This window comes from Grus americana, chromosome 3 (genome assembly GCF_028858705.1).
Source record: "Grus americana isolate bGruAme1 chromosome 3, bGruAme1.mat, whole genome shotgun sequence".
Taxonomy (NCBI): Eukaryota; Metazoa; Chordata; class Aves; order Gruiformes; family Gruidae; genus Grus; species Grus americana.
The window spans coordinates 106,673,513-106,696,511 of NC_072854.1; positions in this window are offsets into that span (position 1 = coordinate 106,673,513).

Here is a 22,999-nt window from a genome sequence, read left to right on the forward strand (position 1 = left end):
CATGAAGCCGATGCAAAGGAAGAGAACCGCACAGCTCTGCAACCTCCTGACTCAGGGGCACGTGTGGGAGTCCCCCCTGTCCCCAGCACTTCGCTGAAGCCTGCCGCTTATTTCTGGTGTTATCCCCTGAAGTCGCTCACACCACCCTGGAGTTTATCTGCCGTTCAAGGTAGTTTTAGATCCATCTGCTGATCTCTCAGGATTGCTGAAGAGATTTTATTAAGTCACACTTATAAAGTGCTTTGAAGCCTTTGGGTGAAAGTGAGAGGAAATGTAAAGCTTTAAATTAAAAGTACTTCATTTCCTGTTAGTATTTCCTGAGAAAGTGAATGCCACACAGGGCACTGTTTACTACAAATGGGGCAGAATTTGATTCAGATGATGATTCATCTAAGCTTCAAAAGAAATTTTACAACCAATTGGAAATCTTTCGTAGCTTCTTCATTAGCTTTTTTTGGGTTTTGTTGTTTTTTTTTTTTGATTGAGGATCAAACGTAACACCGTTTTGTTTGCTTTTTCCTGCCAAAGACTGCAGAACGAGGGTCTACTGTCGTCCTCTTTTGACAGTTGGAGCTCTCCAGGGAGCACAGGTCTCTGTACTGACTATTTGGTGCTATCTCATGGACCAGACTTACAGCAGAACAGATTATCTCCTCCTACAAGCCTGCATCCTGCTTTACAAGTCTGTCATTTCAGCATCAGATCCAGCTTCACTTTAAGATTTGTTAGTTCATTTATAAAATCACTTGTATTAAAATGTCTGTTTTCAAAGTTTAGATCTGACACATTTCCTGCTTGGCTTGCAGAGTTTGTGCTTCATAAATATTTTCTTATGGCATCAATTCTACAGTTTAATCTGTAGAGAGATTAATCTTAAAGTTTCTGCTTGAAGAAACTGTAAATTCTTTATCCTAAAATGCATCCTTAGAGTAAAAGAAACTGAAGTTCTGACTGGTCCCTACTGGATTTGCTGTGCTTCACCCAAATGGAAGGAAATATTTACTTCATTTTATATACTAGCAAAACCAGAGGTGTTTCTGCATCGTGGTAGGAGACTGGCCTGAAAAGAGGCAGCCCTTAGTTTGCCTACGTGTTTGGAGGCCAGGCTAAATCCAAGATAGTCCACAAGCATCTTGCTTGACAAGCTGATTTTGGGAATAATTACAGAAAACTGATTTGTCTCCTGACAGGCTCTCTCCCGTAGCAAATGTTTGGTACGTTTAGCAAATGCGAGATTATTCCTCTCTTCTCATGCCAGCTTTGCTAGACCATGCAAGAGGCATGCGAGCTGGCGCCAGCGGAGCAGGTTTCTCCACAAAGCGCAGCATAGTCTCTTGGAGAGATCCCAGCTGAAGAGTCAAAGCAAGACGTCTCTGGTAGCGCTGCATCTGTTGGAGGCATGGCCAAGGCACAGCGCTGCAGCCTGGTTTGCCTGCGTTCGGAGAGACATCAGTCAGTGCAGAGCTGCCCTTCGTGGCTTTCCACCTGCCTTCCCTATAGCACAGCTGTCTGGTGAGCACGGAATGGACCCGTCACATCGACTCTCCTCTGTTCCATGGTGCTTCCAAGTTGGATTTATAAATATGGCAATTTGCTGTTACACTGCAGCGTCAGTAAACACTGTGATGTGCAACTGGTGGACAAGCTGAGTGCGTGATCACGTATAGGAAGGGGAATAGCTGTGAGATGATATATTAGAAAAAGAATGGAGGTTCAAATTTTGAGAGGAGTCAGGAAGTCCTGGTCTGGGATAATGTAATAAAAAATGACAAAATATTTTTCCAGAAGAAAATTTCGAATTTGCAGAGGTGGCTGTTTGAGCTACAGCATGGAATCCTGGCTCATCTGGTATAAAACAGAGATTTACCTGGAGCTACGTGTCCAGGCAGTCACAGGACCATGAGCACATCCTCCCCGCTGCTGGAGGTCTGGCTGCCGGGGCTCTGGGCCCGCTTGTGGCCATGGGGAGCACTCTGGGGCAGCGTGGCAGGGAGGCCACTGCCGGCACCGAGCCCTGGCCCTCAGGAGCTGCTTCAGCTCAGGCTCTTGTCCTTGGCCCCTGCCTGAGCTACGGCCACGGGCCCCCAGATCCTCACCTGCACCCCGATATGCTGGCTCGCGCTCCCAGCCCCCTTGGCTCCCTGGCCCTCAGGGAGCAGTCGGCCCTGGCTCTTCCCTGGCATGTAGCCAGTATGACTTCTGATACCTTCAGTGAATTGCTCATGAATCCTGTAGATGAAGAAGTATTTCCCAAATGATTATGACAAAGAGTTCCCAGTAGTTTATGTATTTGCGAAAACCCTTAGCTTAATTCACAGAGAAGATGAAAATGCTAAGTTCAGCCAGTAAATTATTCATTTATTTCTTGTAACAGCTGGTTCTGCATGGGAAAAGAAATACAGAAGAAATACAAGTCCCAGAGAGGTAGTATAGTCCAGCAACAGTGCCCTCCACTAAGAAACGTGGACCTAGAAGCTTTATATAGAATAAACAAATTATTTTATTCAAGCTAGTGAATGTCTAACAGTTAAAAATACCAACCTACTTACTGCAGTTAGAGAGTGAACCATTAAAACGTTCATAGAGCACTAGTCTCACTTAAGCAAATAGCTCTACTCTTCCTGGTGTTCGCAGGTACCAGAGCGTCAGCCCTTCCTCCCAGACACCCATAGGTGAAACCCGTGTGCCTCCTGCGCCAGGGGCTGTCCTTTGGAGGAGTTTCACTTGCGCAGTGGTGGCTAACAGAGGAAGGAGCCCCGCTTTGTAAGATGTGGCTTAATGGGGTGTTTGCTAGAGCAACGGCTGCTGAATATTTGATTATCTCAGCATCTCCAAGCAGCTGGGTCTGACGCTGTGCTATGGGCTCAGAAATGCAAATCATTCACTATGAAAATATTGTTATCAGCTTCTCAGGAATGGCTACGTTAATAAATCAGGTGTGAACATCACTCCCAGCCCTAGTGTTATCGTACCAGCCCAGAGCTCCTGTAGCTGGGAGAGAGGAGAGCGGACTGCCTGGAAGGAAAGGCTACGTGTGCCTCTGGGAGGGTGACCAGATTAATGGAAGAATTAAATTCCCCAAGGTTTGGCAATTGAATTGCATTTGTGAGTAGTTACAGGATTTACCTTCTTCCAGAAGATGACAGTTCTGTTCCTCTTTACTGTCTTTGTTTTGCATTCATGTGAGTTGTACTGGCAGGAACAGACCCAGGACCAGAAGGAAGACAGTGTTCAAGTTCTTTAAATTACAGGCTTTGTCCACCTTTCCTTAAAGGACAGATACAAGCTGTTTCATTAGGAGCTGATCTTACACTGTAAAAGCACCTGTGGAGGCACCGTTATGGTGTAGTGGACTCCCAACTCCATTAACAACATGAAGCAAAACAAACTTGATTTGTGCTTATGTCTCTACATTGCTCTGGCTGATATAATCTAGACTAAAGAGTATATGTAAATAGTTTTGTTTTCCTGTAACAGTTCTCTTGATCACAGTCATTTTATAGAAATTGATTTTTTTTTTTTTTGGAAGCCTGTTGGAAAATATCTTTGTCCCAGGAGCTACAGTGAATCTGCCAGTGTTGCCCATTTTGGTGACAGTTCAACCTCATCTACCAACAAGCTGCTTTTTTGTGGCTGTTTACTGTTTTTCCTGAAGTTTAGGAGTCCAGGGTGACCCTACTGTACATGTGACAGACAGCGGATCTTCTCAGTAACTCTTTAGGTGCTCAGGACACATAAACTAAAGGATCACGCTCCAACCATTTGTGTATGCACAGTAAATTGGGTCTGGACCTACTGGGACTGGCAGATCTGGGACAACAAAGTGTATAATGGCACCACAGGATTCATTGAGGAAAAATTCTCTTTAAGTCATTTAAATCTGTCCTTTTTCATTACTACTAGTTTATTCAAATGTCTTATGTCTGTGGAAAAAAATAAGCCAACTCAAGATTTTATGTTTCTACTTTTTAGTTAAGCAAGAGAGCACTTTGAATCTACTGCAAGACCTCCACCACGGTCTCCTCTGGATTGAATAGTTTCAGTTTTTCTAAGAACTAATGAAAACTCCAAAAACAGAGAGGGAGAAAAAAAAAAAAAAAGAGAAAGGTAATTTTCCAAGTAGAAACTTGTATGCAATTTCCAAGTAGAAACCTGTATGCAATTTGGGTCGATGCCTGAAAATAACCACAATTCCATTTTCTTTTTCCTTCAAGAGGTCTCCTTTAAAGCATGGTCTAATCTTGCCTGGCACCCAAGAGCAAACGGTGCTGTGTGCTTCACGTCCTGTTGGGCAACTCTGAAAGACAGCAGTATGGCTGCAATTTTAGAAATGACTTGCAGTCCCTTCTGGGACCTCTCTGGTGGTGGATAATAGTTGTCTTTGCTTTGAAGCTAACACCGTTCACTGCGCTGCTGCCTTGCATTTATTTAGTAATTTATGGTGACATTCACACTGACTTCTCTAAATTATTACACTAGGTGCAGCATAACAGTTAATCGAATGTAGGGTCTGGCAATACCTTTTTAGCCATGTCAGCAAACACTGCTGAAATCAGGTTTATTGACAGAGTGCTAGAGTGACTCCTGAGGAAACATACACATGCTAAAGTCCATCTTCACTAAATATTCCCATTTTGTCAGCAAACGTCCCATAGCTTGGACACAGTTATACCAGCTACAGGTGATCATAAACCAACAGTTCAGTCTAATAAAATAAGTGATACCAGTTTAATTATCTTATGCTGATACGATTGCATCTGCAGCAGCGTAACTGTGTAAACAATCGCACCTTTTACGGGCACGTGAGCTGAGAGAAGTAGTACAGCACTGTTATCAAGAAGTCTTTGCTGAACAAGATATGGCTGGGAATTTGAGCACTTCCTGAATTTAACCAACTTCTCTAATAAAGTGATTTTACAGAAGAAAGAACATGGAAATTGATGCAATTAGCAATTGCATTTTTGGCTATCTGCCCAGAAAAAACTCTGAATCAACAGCCAAATGAATGATTTCCATCCATGTAAATTCAGAGTACCTATGATGCTCTTTTAAAACACCTCCAGAAGGGAGCGGTACCTCTGGGTAAGGGTCTGACCGCTACTAGCACGTGTCCCCAAAGGGGACAGAGATGGCACAACCTGATGTTCCACACACATCCTCCTCTGCGCTGTGCTACATACCAGCTTCTTCCCTCCTGTGTCCTTTCCTTTTGGCTTTATTTTCAAATTAACTGTATCTACCTTTGGGCCTCCAAGCTGCCCAATGGCACGGGAAATGATAGGCAAAGAGGGGATTTCTTTGCAAAACTGCTGACCCTCCTGCCTGTCCCTTGGGAAGAGCAAGACTGCACGTGCAATACATGGCGCTATTCGTGTCACTCCTTCCATTTGAGCAAACAGAAGGATAACACGTGTTAAACCTGTCCCTCTTCATCTAATGATCAGATGTGCTCTTTTTTAATGGAGAGCATGCAGCTGGGTCCCATCTGCTGAGCTGTGGCTCATTTTTTTATGTTGTTGTTTGGGGTTATTTTCCTGCTTTAGGTTAAATCGAGAATGAGGTTTCATGAAATGGCTGTTGTCAGAAGGAGCCGCCCTGGTCTGATCTCAGCCACACACCACACACTCCCGTCAGCATCCTTGTTGCCAGCTCTTACACTCGGACCTCTCAGCAGTCCTCTTCTTCACTTTACCAAGCAGGCAGAAAACTATGTGCTTCCTAGGTGCTGGGTTGGTTCTCTGCTGGCTTAGAGAGCTGGCCTGGTTCACCGAGGGGTCAGGAAAGCAATGGCGGCAGCAGGAACATGCTGCTGGGAGCAGGGAAGGGAGGATGGGAGCAGGTTGTCCTTTTGGGGGGCAGCTTGCAGTTAGAGCCATGAGCTAATGCCAAATAGCAGTGGTTGCACTCCACCACGGCTTCCAGCTGCGTTCTCCTGCCCTTTCCCTTGCGCTGAATCTAGCGACGGAGTGGCTTCAGGGTGAGTTGATTCAGCTGGCTGATCTGGCTGAAAACTACGCATTTTTATGGCACGGTTAGTTTGCTGCTGTAATCAGCCAGATGAGCAGATTCGCCCTGTGGCCACGCAGCCACGAGATGCAATATAAGCAAAGCAATGCGAACAGGAAAGACGGACAGCAACTAGCTTGTTGGTCAGCTCAGCAGTACTACCAAACTGCACCCTAAGAAGTAGCTACACCAATCCAGCCACCCTGCTGTTACTGGAATAGTCAGATCACTAGATAGTTTGCTTCTCTACCTGTGCTCTTCTCCTCTAATGAACATATTTTCAGTGCAGGAAGTGTATTTTTATCTCCCTTATTCTGCGTGAGTAGAATTGCACTCCAGCAGGCAATTTCAACTTCTTCTGATTTGTGGACTGCTAGTGGAGAGGCAGACCCTGCACAGAGGGACTAAATCTATCGACTTCCATTCCTCTGTTGCTTTTGTGGACCTTGGAAGGTGTTCACAGAGGCAGCAACTGTAGACTGAAATCTACTGTGTGGCAGAACTGCTGAGGATCACACAAGTCCCATCAGGCTGGCGATAGTGTTTTGACATCATTTTCTTCTCTCATTTTTTTTTCTTTCTCATCAAGGATAATAAAATCAGAGCAGATTGTAGTGCATGAGGCTGGTGAACAAAGACAGAAACTTTGAGCTAAAACCTCCTCACTCTGGTTTCTTAATGGACAGCACAGGACAAATTACTGAGACAGGACTTCCCATTCTCTTTATCTGTGAGTAGGCTGTCCTCAAAGGAGATAAGCAGTAACACCCTTTGTTACAAAAGTAATGCCAGATCCTTTGTTGCAAGGGAGAGTCACAAATCTAAGTTTGTCTATGGGCTGCACTAGTAACCGTGCCTTTTCTTGGCCTACAAATGTTCCTCTTGGAGAGACTGCGGCTCCTCTCCCCATCACTGCAGAAGGCTGTGTTTTGGTATGATGGGGTTTCAGTGGCAATACTGGCTCACAGAGAAATGCAGCCTCCTTCCCTTTATCCCACCTTCTCTCTCTTTTTAAACTGGGTTTATTCCTAGATCTGGTTCGCAGCCCAGCCCCATAAACAATTGAGTTAGTACAATTGTCAGGGTGAAGGGCTGCAAGGAGAGGAGTGAGAATGAGGGAGATGGCAAAGGGAGTGGCAGGCAGGATCTCCTTAAACTGCCAACCCCTCATTTTTCATCAAGCCAGAGTTCAAGACTGGCACATTTAGTACATCCATAATTTGACCTGGCTCCTTTGGCTTAAAATGTCTAGGGTTTATTTACACACATCTTGCTGATGCTGGAGAGGAATTGCTGCTGAACAGGTCATATGTTTTTCCTCTTAAATATAGGGAGACGTGAGTCCTCTTCCTTTCACATGCTTTGCTGCAAGATAATGACATTTTTGAATGAGGAGGGGAATGACATATTAACATGTAATTTAAAGTAGTCATGGAGTCATCCACTGGGGACCTTATCATGTATCTCATGATTAAAAAAAAAAACGGGGTCCGGGACGACTGGCATGTGAGGGAGTTTCATCAGGGAAAAACAAAGCAAGAGTTCTCTAAGGAAAAGTTTAACCAAGATGATTACATCTTAGCAGCCAGATTTCTGAACCATATTCCCACAAGAGAAGTATCTGAATGCCTGATTCAGTGGTGATGCGCTCCTACACACCAGTCCTAAAATAGCAGAGGTTAACAATACTCAAAATGTCAGCACTAGGCCCCCGAGATAAAACGCTATCATGATGAAAGGACCAATTCTCTTGCTTCCTTCCGTCTGCAGAAGCTGTATAAGCTGGCCTCCACTTAAAGAGCCTTACCAGTGCAATTATGTGAGTTAAGAGCTGGGTCTTTTGCTGACATAGTTATGCTGATAAAAGCCCTCGTTTAGATGTAGCTATACTGACATAGGCAGAAAGAGTGCATCTTTAACCTCACTGAGATACTCACAGTAAAAAAAAAAATCTCTAGCATAGGCAAGCCCTTAGGCTCAAAAATATGTGAATGTAACATCTCCTTTTGTGTGTTGCTTTTATTACAGGCCTCTATGAAGTGCCCATCATTGTAATCATTGAGTAGCCTTTATATAACAGCAAAATAGCAATATTTGCCAGCTAGAGAACAGGCTCTCATATTCGCAACAGCAGCTGAAATTTCTTTCCATATCAAAACCCGGGAAGGAAATTCCTTGCCAGATGGAGTCCCAAACATCACTAGTAGCGTGCCCAGCACCTCCCAGTAACCTGTTAGCCATGACAGACAGCCAGTTCTTGCTAATCCTCTCTATTCAAAAAGAGGGCAGTAGCAATCTTTGCTGGTTGAACCCGATTACTGTGGTGTGGAATGCCACATTCAGGTCAGTGGGTTTTTGTTCAGACCCCCTCACTACATTTTGCGTGCAAAATGTAATTATCTCACTGTTGATCACTTTAACAGAATAATCAAGTCCCCAGGCTTCAGTGGTCATGTCAGGAAGGAGCTGGTTCTGATTAGGAGTCCCAAATCCCACAAAAATGAGTAAGAGTATCCAATATGACTGGCTTGATGAAAATAATACTTATTTAGAGGCAAGTAATTTAATGCACTACAAAATACCTAATAATTTTGATCTTTTTAACAGTCACCTAGGAGTCAGGAGAAAAATCCTTCAGGAGGACTGGAAAGTCCTGAAGATCTGAAGAAGAAAAATTCTCTAGCCACAGGTGAAAGAAACAAGATGTCAGCTTTAGCATTGCGGAAGGATCCAAGTTTTTAATTCATTTTCTTTTTTTGAAAGAGCTTGTTTTCCTCAACTTGTAAAATATATTAGAGGGAAAACATCTGTTTTGAAAGCAAAGTTCTTTTTTTCCCCCCAGTGACACACTGCAAGATCTTGCCTTTTAATGCCTTGCAGGAGTTAGTTTGATGATTCCTTCCGACACCCTAAAGCTCTGAGACTCTACAAAGAGGTAGTGAAAGGATTAAATAAATTACTCGGTCACTGTGGAAAACCATAGCCAGGGAGTCAGAACACCAGGAGCCTGAGGTTTCTATGGCTATTATACGAGACAGACAGCTTCATCTTGTCACCCGTGTAGGATTGCAGTACTATTTTCTTTTCTTCTTTGAACAAACGGGCTCGTGGCCAATGATTTACCAGTCTCACTTCTAGAAGTGTGGAAGCCACTTACTTGTTGCAAAGCCTCAGACAAAGGTAGACAAAAGCTTTGCAAAAAGTCTCAGCCGTCCCTATTTAGAATGGAGGCTGCTCAATATCTAAAGAACTGAGCTCTTAGTTATCAAGGGATATAGTAAAGTCTTAAATGATCTGCAGACTATTAGAGGACAAATAAAGGCTCTGGCTGGGAAGTTATTGAACGTTCAAGGCTTTCCAGTATCCTGTTTCCTAGGTGCCATTAAAAAACCACAACCTTAAATTCCGCAGCAACTCAGCTCCCCCTGTGATACCATTATGTATACATGGCTGGACACAAAAAATGCGCCAGCTCTTACCTGACAGCGTATTGCTACATGCTGTAGCATGTAAATTCATCTCTCTCTGTTGACACGTCACCCTTCTTCAGCATCACTTTATTTAAACAACCATACGGTGTGTGTTTGCACGTGTATTTGTGCATAGAAGAAACTACCTCCCCCAGCCAGCTCCTTGTCCTGCTGACGCTGCTCCTACCCAGAGCACAGCAAACAGCCAAGCGCCCTGGCAAAGTGGGGGAGCCCGAGGGGTTTCCAGAAAGCCGGCAGGAAGGATGGGCTGGCACCTGCAGCACCGTGCCTGGGCACTGAGGCGGCTCCCTGGCTCCCTCCCAAGCTTCCCGTGCAACTGGAGGATGTTTGCTTTCATTTCTGGGTGCCTCCGATTTCCTCATGGATGAAACGTCCCTGCTTGGGAGCTGGGTGCAGCCAGCACTCAGAGACACGGCCAAACCCACCCTGCGGTGTGCGTGTTTCCATCCCAGCGGCTTTGATGCCAAATTGTTCCTCACATTGCCTAACTGTCCTGTCACCTTTGGTAACAGCCGTGTTTGGCAGCCGACCATTTCCTCGCAGACTGGTGAGCTCACCGCTGCTTCAAACCTGTGTCAGAGAAGTTTACGTGTCACTTAGGAACAGGCTGTTCCTCACCCACGCTACAAAGGCCCTACCTGCACTACAAAACAAACACACGCAACCTGCCTACAACACTGCGCCGCTATGCACTATTTAGTCCTGTCGAGGATGCAGAAGGGACCTGGAGCTCGGGCTGATCCGCTTGGCTCTGCGAGGCAGGAGGGTGCTGTCCCTCAGCCTGGCTGGTCCCCACGACAGACCCTGCTGAGTCAGGGCTCAGCCCAGCGGGACTTCAAGCAACCTCTACAGCAAACTGAGCACTTGTGAGATTTTTTTTCCTGAAACTTTTCCTTGTCCTTTTCATGTAGCTGTTGCTCATATTGTTCGAGCTGTCTCATTTGGTTGCAGAAAATTGAATTGGATGGACCACTGGTAACGTCAGCTCACCAGATAGCAGGCCCAGCGACTAAAGGGAAGGGAGAAAGCAGAACCAGAACAGCCAGGCTCCCCTTCTTGCTCCACCACTCGCCGGCTTCTGCATAACTGCGGGCAGGTTGCTTAACCTTCCCACGATTACTCCTAAATGTTTATTGGTCAGATTTTAGAAAAGAATTGGCTTTACTACAGCATCCACAGTTTCAGGGCTGTCCTTAACAGTGACCCCATCTGCAGTACTGTGACAGTGTGCAGTGCTAGCCCAGTTCCACAGTCATTCACTTCTCTCTGTTCACTCTAGATTAATAAATCACATTTTCTTAAACTGTCCTGCTTTTACAGGAAATTTTGGCCTGGTTAGTGTGTTTTCAAATATATACATGGCCATATCCAGTTAAGGACAAAAATAGGTTTCATATGTTGGGTAACATATTACTGGACTTGCCCCTTGCAAGAGCTCAGATTATAACTGCGTGTGAACATCACCCAGCTAAAGCGCCCGAAGGGAAGGTTTGCTGCTCTGCTGTCACTATGTGCGGATCGCTGAGAGCTCACAGTCAAGTGGTAGGTAAAAGTCAGGCTACATTGCAAAGCTGGATAAAATTACCTTTCTGTTAACAAACTGTGTAAAATTACCCAGTTTGTCTAACCTTGAATTCCTCCTGCTTTCTGGGGAGCTTATGTCCCAAATTCCTTGAACTATATAATAAGATGATTGCTTTAATATTTTATTTTGGTTGTGTGCACATGAAATAGGGCGGACTGGTAATACACCAGAGACTGTGTAGAGCAGCAGCTGTTACACTTTCAAAGAGCATTACTGAGCTTTTTATAGTTGGCTGCAGTTGACATCACAGCTAAATAGAGTCTCACTCTAAAATATATTCCACCCAGCCTATGCAACCTTAAAGCCATGCATTGCTGGGAGGAGAGAGGGTCACAGGAAGCAATGCAATGCCAGCACGGAAGTAAAAGCCTGGGGATATGTTTTCTTCTTTTTCCTGCGTCCATTAGAAATGTTTTTGAAAGACTTCTTCAGGAAGAGCAGCGGCCTCTGGAGAAGAATGACAGGGTGAAAACTCTCGCCTTGGGACCCAGCATTCAAATCTGGCCCAGGTCAGCAGTGACTGACAGCTGCCGTGTCCTAGCACGTAGGGAGCTCTCAGTGTCTCTCAGATGACTGTCACTGTCCAGACCAAAAGAGGCTAAGTGCTTTTACACTGTTACCACTGGTGCCACTCTGATGCTGCTGGGTAAAAGCAGCTGAGTGGTAAAAACCATTGGTGAGGAACATCATGCCCTCAAGCCCCTTTATGGACTGGACCAGCAGCTTCCAGAGCTTGTGGGAGAGTGCTTTGCACCATACTTGCTATTAAGAAAATAACAAAGCTGAATTTGGGGGAAGCTTATCCAGAACTCAAGGGTATTGAGGATAATGGTCCCTGAGGATGACATCTGCTGCAGCACAGACCTCCTGAACGAAATCTCTGCATTGCTTTAAATCCTCGCAGCATGGCACACCACCACCCTGAGGACCTCCTGCAGTAGCACAAGGGAGTACAGTTTGGGAACAAGTCCCATAAACCTGAAGACAGGGACTTACCACACCGATGCAGAGCAACTCCTGCGGTACTCTGCAATCTCTGCAGCTAACACAAGGAATTAGGGACTAAGGAAAGAGTTTGGGCTAGGACCGCCCTCCACACTGCAATGCTCCATGAACTCACCTGGGCTACTATAGCATGTAAAAAGCCACATACTCCCCCTGCCTGCTAGAGAGGTACGGGATGAGACACATGATATACTTCTGCCCTATGGCTGCCTGGCATTTCTGTCCAGCTAGCAATGGTGCCAGTCTGTGGGGCTGAAATCACACATACTAATCGAGTATTTTTCTCCAAAGCATCCAAATTGTTGCCCAGGTTCCTTCCAGGCTCCCTTTTCTCTTTCCATCATCACATCTGTTGCCTGACAACAGACGTGACGATACAAGAATAGGAGCAGCCGCTGTGACTGCTGCGTGTATCTGGTTCTCTTCCACGTGGGATATTCGGAAGACACTTTTGGTTCAATTTCTTAAAGGGTGCTGCTCAGGGGACTGCCTGTGTGACACAAGACTTGCAAACTAGGGGACAATAAAATATGAGGAGGCTGAAACGCTGCCAGATAAAGGCTTAGCGCAGAGGTTTCACCAGTGCGGATTGTATGAGCCCCCAAAACTTCTAAATCCTCCCCCCCGTGCTTGTGTGTGTCTGAATATCTATGCTGCTACACTGCTGGACATACTCCATGTCAATGGCCTGGGTTTCCTGAGGTACTTTTCACAGCTTTGCATACACTGCACCTCCCATCTGAGTCTGTGACTGAAGATCATTTGTTTTTCAGCTGTGGTTTCTTCTAAGATCCTAAAAGACCTCACAGGGAAACGTCAATGTCTTACTCTTTCCCTGATCTGCTCTGTTTCACCTTGCAGGGACACCCACCGTTCTGGCAAGAAATCCATTTAAAAGGCCAAGCCAGGAACGTCTAGCCTACCTTCACCAGGAAAGGCTGCAAAATGTGAGGAGGCGGTGCATCACCGCAGTCTGAGAGCCTTCCCCGGGCGTTGGTTAGATGGCGTGCCAAAAACGTCATGCGTAAGAGTTACTGGTACAGCCCCTTTCACAATCTGCCACTGTTTACTGTCTCAAGGGTGCGATGGCACAATTTGACCTTAAAACTGCATGGACACAACGAGCCTCCTCTATGCTGGAAAATGCATCATCCTCGCAGCCAAGTGCATCGGCACGTACTCAGCACAGCAGCCAGGAATGATCAGCACTGCCTTCCCCCTTCCAAAATATCAAATGAATTTCTGCTTAAACATGTGACACCGGCAACCACAGAAGTCCTCTCCAGCCTCACCCCAAGGCTGTTGCTGCCCTCTTTGTGCTGTGCTCCCACCTGGCACTACGTGAGGGGACCAGCGGAGAGTGTCACACCATCTCCTCACCAAGGCACACGTAGCAGGGCAACTGAGAGCGGTGCCCTACAGCATCCCCGCAACTTCACCAGTGCTGCCCTCCGCTCTTCTGCGCTGTAATAAAAACACAGTTCTAACAGCAAAATTCCTGTTTCAACAAGCACTGCTTATTTTCCTCAGGAAGGAGGTGGAAAATAACACTTTGCTATATAGCAACAGCCATACTAGGAGTATTTTGCTAATGTAGTCCACCCATAAATAGGTCTAATGGAGGCATTTCCTCACCAAAAAAGTGCAAGCCAAAGCAGGTATATCCCTTGCTTATTTCTGCTGTGCCTACCAGGGGCACCACTAGCAAAGGTATTTTCCACTGAGCTTTCCCCTTCCTGTTCGTACCATACTCAATGGTCAATTCCCAAAGGGTCTGAACTTCACTCAGCAAAAAAAAAATTGCAATTATCTAAACTATGGCCATTCTGCATGACTCCTTTTTTTTTTTTATTTTTTTCACTTCATGACTCCTTTTTTTCATGATTTCTACATGCCTACATGGAGAAAGCCAGCAACCCAGACCCACAGATATAGAGAGGATTTCACAGGAGTGGCTGTCCTTTTGTTGTGAAGAAAAAAAATTAATAAGTCTTTCATACTGTGCAATGATGTCCATGGTTTCTGCTTCTGCTGAAAACACTGGCAAGAGTTTGAGAACTGACCCTGGGAAATGTGGACAGAGAAAAGAGGTCAGGCAGACCTGCAATGACCCGGTCTTCTGCAGCTCTCTGTGCATACACATTTTATATGGTCCTAAGTAAAATTCCAGCTGAAACCAGCTTTTCCACTTTGGTTAGCCAAAGGAATCTGGTGAAGCTGCATTGCTGCAAGATTAGATGAAGGTCCAGGTGCCGATCCTGCTCTGGAACAGGGATCTTCTAGGAACAATCCTGCCAGCATGCCATGATCCTTCCCTTCAGCAACAGGGCCACAGGCAAGTTACAGTGGCATTTGATGGATACGTTTGGACAGCCCAGACTTGGCTACACGCTGTTAATGGCAACCTGCTGCTGTGGAAAGCTGAAATGCAAAGACCTGTTTGAGATGAAGGACGTCAGTGCTCACACTCATTCTGGACACTTTGTTAGGATGAGGACAGAGCTAGAAGTTATCCTGGCCCTCAACCCGGAGCCTGCTCCACGCAGCCAGTGGAAAGATCGCCATTTGTCTGAAGAGATGCAAAATCAAGCTTTTCGGGAAGGGAGGATCAGTCTTTGGTCTGTCAGGATTGTCGGCGTCAGCAGGTTCCCTGTTTCTCCTGGACTGCTCTGTACATGCCAGGACTCCTGCTGCCTTATCTGATAAGAAATACAAAACACAGAGGAAGGACAGTTCAACCAAGAGAGATTAATCAAAAGAAACTCCTTATCTTCTCACTTCTGCCCTTTGAAGACCCCAACTATTTCTGTCCTGGCAAGATTTGAGAGAAACACAGCCTTTTTGAAATGCTAGAAAACCATGAATACTGCTATGCTGGCACTGACCAAGACATGCATGATGTACAACACCCAGGTGTTGCTGTGATTAATGTGATATTGTGCCCAGTTTTGCAATTTCCAGCCACAGTCATAAAGACTTTGTCTACAGTCATGCTTCAGGCATTGACAGTGAGCCCAAGGGTGGTGACAAAAGAGGATAGCAGTGGTGGAACTGCAAATAGAAACCTACGCTACTGCACCCTTTCTTGATCGCTCAGCCTTACAGCAAACTGTCATCACTCCTTTATACCTTCTCTTACCTCTAAGACCTTAAGACACCCTCCCAGATGTGAAGATACAACAGCAAAAAAGGAAAAACATGGTCTCGTAAAGATATGGGGGATGGCTAAGATGGCAGTAGAGAGCTGCTGCGATCACTGCCGCCTGGAGTCACTCTTGATCTGGGATTGCAGTTGTCTCATTTGGAGTAATAAATGTATTTGCTTGTTGGCATGTGTCCAGCGGCACGGAGAAACTTCCAGGGGGCAAGAAGAAAAGCTGCCAAGGAGAAAAGTCTTAAATCCCCCAAGTAATATGTGTAAAACAAGCTTGGTCAAATGCAAAAGAAAGGGGAAAGAATCACGGGGACTAAAAGATAATGGAGAAAGAGATAAAAATACCAATACAAGGAAAGAGAGGAAGACCTTTAGACAACAAAGGAGGGGATTAGACTAAGGAGGTGACAAGGGTGCGCCCTTGACAAATGGGGCCAAAGTCAAATAGAAAAATAAGCCTGACAGAAATAAAAGCAGAGGAGCTGAGCTTGAATACTAGGGGGAGAAAAACAGTTGTCATATAAAATGGGGATGAGAGAAGAGGAGGCATTTTGAAGGTCTGGAGCAAGACCTGCCTGAGCAGGGCAGCCCGGGGTGGGGGGCGGGGGCACCGGTCCCAGATGCAGGGCTGGGACGTGCCCTAGAGAGTGTGTTTGCCGAGAGGAGTGAGGCAACACGTGGGATAGTATCGGACGGCTTATCTGGGATGGTCCAGGCAGGAGGACAGGATAGCAGGGGAGGAAGATGGAGATAGTTTTCTATGCAAATGCGTGGAGCTTCTGTGTGAGTCAGACACCAGAAAATTGTGCCGTGGGCTTACAAAAATCAGGATAACCCACAGAAATAATGTGTACTGGGTTTGTTGCGTGGTATTTACTTTCTTTTCTTTTCTTCAGTGTGATTTTAAATAGCAAAGAAATATGAGTCAGTTCATGCATGGAAAAGAATTACCTCATCAAATGGCATAGAAACTGCTGCACTCCCCAGCTATGATCACCCGAAACTGCTGATTTATGATCAACTGCAAATCCCCAGCTCAGGTGGAACTTCCCACCTTCCATCTCAATATTAAAGTTGAAAATCTTCCAAACTGTACAGAGGTCTGAATATCTTTGAAATGAAACACCGCAGAAAAACGTGCTAGAGCAAACCAAAATGGTTTTGTTGCAAATGCCACGATACACGAGAGATCAACAGCCCCTTGACTCCAAAACTAACCAGAAAAGACGATGGGAAACATTTAGAATGAATGATAAGACTGAAGCCAGAGCACCAGCCTTGGCACATGCCTGATTAGCAGCGGGGAAGTGCAGGGAAGCCAGCTGAAGAAATCTCCAGTCAATACCACTCAGCGAGGGAAGACTTGTAGGGTTTAATAGCACCAGAGCAGCCAGGGGCAGAGAAAGATAGCGGATCCGTGTTTGTATTCTAACAGGCATCCGACCTTACCGGGAAAGTTCTGGTTCTACGTATTGCCTTCTGGTTCTGAACCACAGGAGCAAAATTTGCTTCACGTTTGGATCCTTTTCTCAAGCATCATGAGACATAAGCTTTAACCCCCCAAAAATAAGGAAGAAAAAGGTGAAATTCTCATAAAAATCTATTAATATCAGCAGCTCATGCACTCAGATACCAAACACTGCCAGACAGAAACAGAGAATCTTATGACTGTCATTTGCTAAGTCGGGGTAGAAGACAGACCTTACCACATGCAGGGGGTGATGATAAGGGTTTAGGAGTCCACCAAGAAGAGGTACAAAACAATGCCTTAACGCTGCTTGCTAAGGCCAAGGAGCCTGAAAAAGAAAGAGGGGGGACTGTGTGGAGCTTTTCTTTCTGTTACTCAGTGCTATGAAAGAGGATGTGGCCTCTCTGCTCTACATCACTCTGCCTTCCGCTGCCAGCCCTGCTGTGCGTGCGTATTCTGGCTGCACCCTGGAAAGCTGCCTCTCCTAAGTAGGTGCTGTACAAAAAGGTGGTAAACAGGGTCCTGTATTTTTCCTTAGCTCTTCCGTTCTTTTCTTCTTCTTCTTCTTTGCTTTTTTCTTTGTGTGTTTATCTGCAGAGATAGTTTTTTTCCTTTGCTTGTACAGTGAATTAATTAAACATTACTGGGAGTTCAGATAACCCAGTAATTTTATATATACAACCACCTGAATCAACAGTTGTTATAAAATGCTTCATTAAGGGAAATATCTCTAAGAATGAGGTATGACCTTGTTCAGAGCACGTGAGTAAGCAAAGCAAGACGATGAGCTCTAGTAAACAGACGCTTTAGGTTCTCTCACAGTACCGCATGCTATAAAATCGGAGAGGGCATGGAGATAAATCACAACAAGGAATTGTTCAAGCCTAGGGCTTGCTGCCCTGCAATTGTTGTGGGACTGCCCACTCACTGCAGCAGCAACAGTGGGAGTCAGGTACACGTATCCTGCCATTCTCTGGGTATCTCAAAACTCAAAGGCAAGCTGAGGTTTAACAGTGTCTAAATTCAACCCTAAATATCCCCTGTCCTTTCAACCAGCCTCTCCTGTCTCCAGGTGGCTTCCTCCCTATTGCCCTTTCCTTTCCCTCTTCCCACCCCCACCATTTGCTCTTATCTCCCTCCCACTCCCAAATCCTTGATCTCCATCTCCCTCCCAAGGTAGGGAGCCAGCTGCCAGCCATCAGACATACCCTGCTCTTGCCCCTTTGCTACGTCTGGGTCCCCTCTGAACCTGGGCATCTCGCCCCAAATCTGTTCCTGTTGGGATTTAGCAAATGCAGCCCCTTGATCTTTTCATATGCATTTGCTAGGCTCTTACGCCTCCCCCACGGCTGCTTTCTTCAAGGCTTTCAGTGTGTCTGAAGCTCTTATCAACTCCTCAGAACAGAATACACGAATAGCACCACCAGGTCTTGAAGTCACGTCTCACACCTCTCAGGAAATGGCTTACCCCACCAAGTCACATCCCCCTCCTAAGCACAGGGCTAAAGTCACAAGATACTATTAGTTCCTTGTTGCCAAAACCAAAGAGAGACAGCAGTTTAATTTTCAAAGGAAAATAGATTGTGCATATATAGCTGTAATCAGATCCTAGCCCAGCAAGACAGTCATCTTTCAGAGAGGACGCAACCGCTTGTCACATCACGTTCATTTTAGCCCCATGGAAGATGTGTGCGTACAGCTGTTGGGCAAGACCGGCCCTTTACTTTGCAATTTGGAATAACTGGTGGCTCTGCAGCTGGGCTGGGCTGCATGAGCAGCGCCCTGTGCTGGGGATTGATATCACCAGGCACTGACATTGTTCTGGTTCTCCAACGTGATGGGCTCCATCACGTATTTCTTACCTGTAGGTCCAAAAGTCCTGAAAGAGGTTCAGCCCGAAGCATGAGCGTGCCGCTGTCCACCCTTCTGAGAGGCAGAAGGAGCCCTCTGCAACAAATACACTTCTTGGGCTGACCAGGGAAACCCCTCTTCTCTGTAGGATGCTGGTCCCTGTCTTCAGGAAGCCTGGGATCTGTTCCGGGACTCCTCCAGGAGCAGAGGGTCCTGTGAGGAGCCATGGTGAGGCAGCGAGTCCTCCTTGGCACCCCCCTGGGGCCCTGGCAAAGAGGAGCTCTTGGGGACACCGCTGAACATCTAAGGTGGACAGGCAGCTCAGCTCTCTGGAGAATACCTTCAACACATCTCCACGCCATGCCAAAGTGAGGACTATACACAGCCCACCTTCTCAGGCTCTTCCTTGTAGTAGCCATGAGGGCTAGAAACACAAACACTACAAAATGACAACTTTAAATTATAAACATGACATCACTGTGAGATCTCAGAACTCTACCTAAAAGCTTGCATGTGCCTCAATATATAGATCTCGGTGTATGTACATTGGGAAGACCCAATAAACCTCTAAAAGCATTCAGAGGTTGCAAGTCACAGCAACTAGAAGCAATCGTTAGGAAATTAAGCATTCATCTAAAGATTTCCTCTTAGGCAGAAAGAAAAAAACCCTAAGCCTAGCATGCATTAATGATTTTTGCTATCAGGGCCCTGCTAGAGAAGCTGGAAATTATGTGGCATTTTCATGCCAGCAGAAGCTCCGGAGCAAATGTAGTTATGTATGCAACCATAAAAACATCTCTGGTCTACAATTAATTTTATTTGTGAGACAGTTATGCAGGCATTGCTTCTTCAGGATAGCTTAAACTTAAGCTCAGTTTTAACAGCAAAAATGTGGGTTGGTTTGTTCTTAAACTTTCTCTAAGAAAATGAAATCAGGTTTGTGTGACCACTGGTCTTTTTTTGGTCAGTTCCCTAATAGAAGCTTTTGAACCTGTTTGCTAGTTTCAGTGAAAAATGATGTAGAAATTGAGATCTCCGAGATACCAAGTCTCTGCAAGTTCAGTCAGGTAGACAAGAGACCCCCACATTTGCACTACTAAATGGTTCCATCCTGGGTTTAGACACCAGAGAATTCATGTTAAAGAGAGCCACCAAAAATAAAAAAAATAAGCTTTGCTGGAATGAAAAACTACGGTACAAGAGCTGTGTCCCTGCAGAGCCCTTGAAGGAAGGAAGGGACGTGACGAGCCGAAGGAGTTTGAACGCAGCAAAGGCTACACTAATGGTTACAAACCACTGCATGGCAAAGTCCATCGTGTCTCAGCCCCTCCAGGACTGAGCAGCAGAACCGCCCGTGTGTGCTAGTTATCTAAAGGGGCACATTTGTTTTGGCAGCAAAGACACGACTGAATGTCACACTGCTACCTACTCTTGCCACGCGTTTTGGGATGCTTCCCAAGCCCCAGCTCCTCAAGTCATGTTAAAGCAGGATCTTAATCTGCATGTTTAAAAGACAACTTTGTGGCCTTCAACAGCCTGAGAGAACTCGCCCAGCCTGGCATGCAAAAGGCTGAAAAGCCAGTAGGCCAGCAAACCCTGCGCAGGGCCCATCTCCCCCTTCTTCTCCAAAATCTCAGTGTTTCAGAGTCTGTCTTATCCTCACTGGATGCTCGGAGCTGGCAGCAGTGATGTGATAGCGTGTTCTCCATCTGAAGCTTAAAATTGTGTTTTCATTGCAGGCACAGGCGCATTTCATATTGTGATAGTCCCCTTGGCACAGGCATCTCAGTGCAGAGGTATGCCCAGCGTGGACAACAGCATAAGGAGTTTCTTGCAGATATACTGAGGGTGAACATAAGGCTGCTGAAGCAGGCTGTAAGCTCTGTTGTCTAGACAAGGTAGCAAAAATCCACATCTGCTCTTCCCTTAGAGATAGCTATCTCAACTTTAGCCACTTAATTTCAAAAAGCAAGCCACTTCTGGACTCATGTCATAGCTTCTGTGCCTCGAGGGAAGAAGTAAAATCCCCCTCTGTGCCTAGACAGGACATAAATAAAAGCAAGTATGCAGAACAGGAGGGGACAAAAGTCTGAATGCCTCCCTAAATACTTACAACTTCCCTGAAAAAGCTGCTCTGTCTGGCGTACTAAATCCACCTTAACCGAATCTTAGAAACTAAAGTCAATGTCCTTCTAAGGGCATAATTCAAAGCAGGATTAAATCCTTCAGGAACCTAAAGGATGTCACATCTCTCTTCTGCATTATACAGAAAAGAAATCTGAATGTCTCCCTAAACACTTACAATCCTTACCTAGGCACAGCTCCATGCAGATGCTGGCACCTGCAAGGCATTGGAAACCTCCTCATCAGACTACACCGGGATGTGAAACTTCTTGTTGGGGAAAGGAAACCCCACCGGACCCAGACAGGGTGCTTTGTCTTGCTGCAGGAGGCACGCTGCAGTACCTCACGGGCAGCGCTTTTAGCACATCGGTGGGATGACGCTCTGTGGGAGCTGCGCAGAGATGCGCCAACGTTGGGAGGGGAGAGAACTGGCAGAAGAAAGCAGAGCTGTCTTTCATGCTGTCCTGCTTGCCTAGGAGTCAGCAAAAGCCTCCTACTCTGATCTCCACTTAACAGCACACTCCTTCACGATTCAAGCACTGTCCCCCTTGCTTTTCTTCACTCTCAGATCCTTTCAAAGCAGGCCAATACAGAAGAGTGGACAGCAGGATCCCACAGAGAAAATTAACGTGCGATGCTTTGAGCAACAAGACAGGGAGATAGGATTCCTGGGCTCTCTGCTCCGCTTTTCCATCCAGCACGTACCACTGGTACGCAGAAGAGGACTTACCACCACCATGTATCAACGTGCTGGTATTAGCCATCCAGCCCAGAAAAGGAAACCGAGGCAGGGAGAGAGGCTGGCACCAAAGGTGTGCAGCTGGGCAGCACAGCCAGGCCTGCCTACGGCTGTCTCAGCCGCTCACCAGGAAACTGTGGGAATGCCTGCTAGAAAATGCAGTCGTCTGCGCACAGGTAACTCAGTGACTGTGTGCCAGCTGCACACCCTGGAGCCTGGGTGTGTAATCCTGGGCTGCAGTAAGGACACTGACTGTTCTTCCCGTACGATTCAGCCACGGTAACGCAGACGTACCTACCCTGTTGTATACAGCTGCAAAACACAGCCTTCCTATTCTGTATCGCAGAACCAGTGTGCAAACAGCACTCATTATATGAGATCTGCTGCAAACAAAATTTAGTATGTAGAAGTTATCTTTCTTCCACCATAACACAGTGGACTTTTATAAATGTTATATCTAAGTCTCCTAATGAAAGCTTTCAGGCCTGGGAAACGTCCCCAGTCATTTCCCCATCAGGGGACGCATGTTTGCTGTTACAAGATAGTTACTGGAACACCTCCGATACCGTAAAGCGCAAGGGAACCGAGAAGGCTTTTGACCCGAAGGATGTCACAGCAGTCAGAGATCAAAGAGCCAGCCCATTTCCAGATTTATGAGTTGGGAATAGGTCTATTAGCTCCCAGTACTCATTCTTCCCTGAGCACGTATTCAATATACATCACCAAAGCAGTCATCTTAAGGGGAGGTCTGACACTGAAAACCACCACGCTCCTGGGCAGTTTGTCTCAGCTTTGTCCTCTTCTAGCTCAGCACCAGATGCAGGTGCCGGCAGTCCCAGAAGCACCCCCAGATGGGATCCCCTCATTTCCCTCCTGCTCCACCTGACAGTGCCCTTTCACTTGTACGGCCATCCCAGGGGCTGCTGGTGGACGGGGAATCCTGGAGCTGGATAAAAAACCCCAAACAACTGCTGTTACTGCACAGTTAATTTAACTTGGATTAGTTCCCTGATCACACTGTGTAGACTCACACATGGCTTAGCAACCCACTTGCCTAAAGGGAAAGCAGCAGGATGGGGGTGAACTGTGGGGGCCAGTGGTGCCAGCAGCTACTTGAGCCTGGGCTGCTGCTGCTGAGAGAAAAACGTATGTACGTGCATGAAAAAACACATTTCCCTGAAAAAGCCGCTCTGTCTGGTGTACTAAATCCACCTTAACCAAATCCTAGAAACTAAAGTCGATGTCCCGCTAAGGGCGTAATTCAAAGCAGGATTAAACCTTCAGAAACCTAAAGGATGTCACATCTCTATCCTGCATTATACAGGCAAGAAATCTCTGTTTATGTTTTTCAGCAAATGTTATTTGGTGTCAAATAGAGGAAAATACTCATCATGTAAATGTAATATCGAGTAATTCCCTTTTGGTGCCACCTGTGGCATCTTCTAAATCTGCACAGTATCTGCAGAGAGTGCCAAACATTTTATTAAAAAAAACCCCTAAAATACAGCTGTTGGTTTTCTGGATCACCACTCACATGTGACCTCTCTCACCACTGTGCCCTCTCATTACACTGCTA